Raw genomic sequence first — 4,403 nt, 5'->3', positions numbered from 1 at the left:
GCGACCACGCCCCTTCCTCCCAGGCAACGGAAGCGCAGGAGGGCCTCGTACCGTGAGACTTCGGATTGGCCGCGGGTACCGTGACGTCACCGGCGTCGTCGCCAGGACTGCCCAAACTGGCTCTGGGGGCGGGCCGTCGAGGGGCGGGCCGAAGAGCCTAGTTACGGGGACCGATCAGGGACAAAATCGACGGGCTGGGTGCATGTGTGCCTTGGTTTACGTCAGTGCCTGGTTATACGTCAGTTCCGTGTCCCGTTGCCGTGGGCTCCCGCAGAACCCCGACGAGGCGGAGACCGAGAAGTAGGTGCCGGGGGGCCGGGGCGGGGGTCCTTGGTACGCGAGGTCCCGGCGACAGGGCGCTGAGCCCCGTACGGAGGGAGCGGCCGCCGGAGGGAGAGCCCGCGGAAAGCGCCTGATCCGCGAGGGAAGATCAACCCAGGGCAGGCGCGCGGCGGGGCCTCGACTCCGCGCCCCCGACCCGCGGCCCGCGACCCGGCTGGGCACGGGGATGCCGGGGCCGCTGGAGGGTTGAGGCTGCGCTCAGTGGATCTGGATGCTCGCGCTTAATAAGATGGTGGAAGGTTAGGAAGGCGGTCCCTGCCAGTGTCCTGCGGCCGTCATTAGGTTAAAGAGCCGGCCGGAGAACACGCTCTCCCCGGCCTTCTTGTATGTATCGCAGCAAACCACAGTGGTCAGTGCTTGTATGATCCTTCGTATCGCTCAAACGTGGCTCACAACCGCAGGGAGACGGATCTCAACCCCAGAAGTGTGGAAATGCAGAGCAGCCCCCCCACCAAGTCCCACAAGAGGGCGCCCTTGCTGGAGGAGGGGTCTTGTCTTCTGGGGCACCTCCAAAGGCCACGTGCCTGCTTCCGGGACAAAGTGGCAGGCTGACCCCGCCTGCGGCAGAGGGCGAAAAGGATGGGCAGAGCCAGCGTTGCTCTAGAGCCCACAGTGCCCAAAGCTAGCAAAGTTCGCTTCTGGGGCCAACATCCAAATTGCCCATTTAGTCTTTCCTTAATGGAATTGGTTGAGTTCCCGGAATTACATGGAGTTGCCCCCACTAGACTGAAAACGATTTTAAAATTGTTTCAAACTGAATAAAAACGGGGGGGGGGGAATTAAAGATAATTTTGTGATCTTTCACCCTCAAACGAAGAGAAAGCCAAATGAGTTTCCCAGCCAGATGCCACCCCTCCCCCCCCACCAGTGGCCATCAGGTTTTTATGCATTAGCCACAAAGTATACCTCCCACGGCACCCCTGGCAGGGCTCTGCTGATGAAGAAGAGGAATGGGTAAGAGACAGGAAGTCCTTGTCCAAACACAGCTCAGCTACGTGCCCCTCCAGGTCCATCCATCCCAGACCAGTATTTGTCAAGCTTGTGTACTTTCATATAAAAAGGAATCACTTTGAGGGGCGCCTGGGTGGCGCAGCGGTTAAGCTTCTGCCTTCCGCTCAGGGCGTGATCCCAGCGTTATGGGATCGAGCCCCCCATCAGGCTCCTCCGCTGGGAGCCTGCTTCTTCCTCTCCCACTCCCCCTGCTTGTGTTCCCTCTCTCGCTGGCTGTCTCTGTCTCTGTCAGATGAATAAATAAAACCTTTAGAAAAAAAAAAAAAAGAATCACTTTGAGAATAAAGTTCTGCATTTAAAAAGCTAGTTTCAAAAAAACAAAGTCGGGGCACCTGGGTGGCTCAGTCAGCTAAGCATCTGCCTTTGGCTCAGGTGATGATCCCAGAGTACAGGGATCAAGCCCCACATCAGGCTCCCTGCTCAGCAAAGAGCCTGCTTCTCCCTCTGCCTCTGTCCACCACCCACCCACCACCACTACCCCCATACTCATGCTGTCTCTCTCAAATAAACAAATCTTTAAAAAATAAATAAAGTCAGTTTCATTTAACTTGACTTAATTTGAAAAACAGAGTCGATTGTTGTTCAAGGATTTAGGTAAGTGCATTCCCTTTGATGGGGGGGGGTGTTCCCTCCAGTCTCACTCATCTGAGTAGGTGTGCTCCATACTTTCCAATCCCCCCTCATTTATTTATTTATACACATATTTTTGGTTTTTTATTTTTTACTTTTTTTCAAGTAGTCTCCTTGTGCAATGTGGGACTCGAACGCTGACCCTGAGATAGAAAGTCTAGTGCTCTACGTACTGAGCCGGTCAGGCGCCCCATACTTCCCAGATTCTGATGGGCCATACAAAACATCCAAGCCACTTGTGTTTGTCACTTAAAATCTTAGACTGGGAGCCACTGAGGAGGGCAAACAAACCTTTCCTAAAAACACTTAAGTTAGTAAAATGGAATTACAATGATGTTTTCATCTGACACATTCTCATTTAACTGACAGATGGGTTCTCTGCCGCTTGCACGGTGAGCTGTTTTGCTGACAGATTTCCTTACCTCACCCTCCCTACAACATGTGGCTTTCTTCTCTGAGGGAGCCCTCCAGCGTTGAAAACCTGGAGGAGAGACTGCAGAAGTTGGAGATGCAGATGGACAGCTTGGCCTCCAGCCTGTCCTTGAGTCCAAAGAGAGAGGACATAGGTACCCCTGGGGAGCCCAGGCCAACAGGAGTAGAGTGAGCCCTACCCAGGCCAAGTGCAATTATATACAATTAAGACTCCTAGGACAGCCAGGCCTTCAAATGTAACAAGCTGGTCCCTTTCCTGTTCCTTCTCTCCAGGTTCCAAGAGGACCTGCTGGTTCTGGTGTCACTCACAGTCACCCAAACCCACATGCAGCCCACGTCCACCCCCACTGGACAGACTTCCACACTGCCCCCCCAGCTGGGCTGCTGGCCCCCATCCTGGCCACCCAAGCAGGCCTCCCAGATCCCAGGGCTCCTGCAGCTCTTCCCTGTGCTGCCGGAGGGTCAGAAGAGGTAATGAGGGGTTATAGTGCTGAGCCCTCACGTGCTACCTTGGGCCCAGGACTGGAAAGTGACTCAGGACTGAGCCCAGAGCTCACTACCCCTCCGGTCTTCTCTTCCCAAGTAGTGTATGCTTCTAGGTAAGCAGTTGCCTACTCAGATGCCCTGTTCAGCTGTTTGCTCTCCCTGCAGATCCATCTCCCAGAAGGTCAGCGCGGCCAGGACATCCCCACGGGCACCTGGGGTGGGGCACCCTTAGCACAGCACTCAGCTATCCACCCACCCTGCTGGCAGGAGGCACGCTGTGAGCACTGGCCTGCCCTTCTCAACAAAAACAGGGCCAGATGCACAGTCTGGACAGACCTTGGAAGCAAAGTCCTCTGAAGCCATGGCCATCGGAGAAGATGTGGTGTGCTCTGAGAGAGGCTATGAGTGGGCACATGCCTGCTGCATGATACACCACTTGCTTTTCTTGTCTTAACCAGAAGCAACCACAGCACATCCCTTTCTGATTTTCACGTCTGCGTCAGAGGCTCATAGTTCCGTGTAGCATGTCGCATAGAGTGACATGTATTAGTTCCTGTAGGTGGCAGCCTTGGCCTGGACCTAATAGATTGAGGAGACAGGGCTGTGGAGGTGTGAAGGGAGACCAGGACAAAACTGTTTCCTGGAGGTTGTTCCCAGAGATGGCCCAGACTTACCAACCTTTAAGAGTTGCCAGGGTGGCTCAGTAAGTTGAGGGTCTGACTCTTGATTTCGGCTCAGGTCATGACCTCAGGGTCGTAGGCTAGAGCCCCGCATCCAGCTCTGTGCTCAGTGTGGAGTCTGCTGGAGAGTCTCCCTCTGCCTCTCCCCACCCTGTGCACGTGCTCCCTTTCTCTCTCTCTCTCTCTCTCAAATAAATCTTAAAAAAAAAAAAAAAAAGTTGCCTAGAACGGTGCAAAGATCAGCACTTCCAAGGTAAGGGCTTCCAGAAGAGGCATTCCTTGGCACAGAAGTGGGGGCTCCTTTCCCTGCCCTCAGCGTCCAGCAGTGATGAGCTGAAGCTGGAGCCTCTTCCAGGGAGTAGGGCCACTCTGCCCTCGCTTGGGATTGTAGGGTGTTTGGGGGGAAGGAGCTCATCTGTCTCAAGTGCCTGACTGAGCCATTAGGAAAGCACCTGCCGGTATTCTGCTTTTTCTGCTGTCTGCACAGCGCTCTGCAGGCTGGTCCAAGAGGCTCAGTGTGAAAGGGGGACCTTCCCAGGTGCCCAGTGGGCTTGGACCTACAGGTACCTGGGGCATCAGGGTGGGGCACAGTGGCCTGCATGTAGGGAGTTCTGATCAGGCCTGGGGAAGTCTTTCCTCTCTGGTCGATGCTGCCTAGGACCTTGTTCACATCCACCAGGTTCAGGAGGGGGCCAGCCGAGTCTGGGCTGCCTGCTAACCACTGGTCGGGGTGTTAGCAGACACCTGCAGTGGCACACAGGCCACACAGTGCCATTTGGCTTCCCTGGGCCTGATTCCCCGGGGGTTGTGGGGACATGTAGG

The sequence above is a fragment of the Ursus arctos genome, unplaced genomic scaffold (genome assembly GCF_023065955.2).
Source record: "Ursus arctos isolate Adak ecotype North America unplaced genomic scaffold, UrsArc2.0 scaffold_32, whole genome shotgun sequence".
Classification (NCBI taxonomy): domain Eukaryota; kingdom Metazoa; phylum Chordata; class Mammalia; order Carnivora; family Ursidae; genus Ursus; species Ursus arctos.
Note: the sequence above shows the minus strand (reverse complement) of the source record.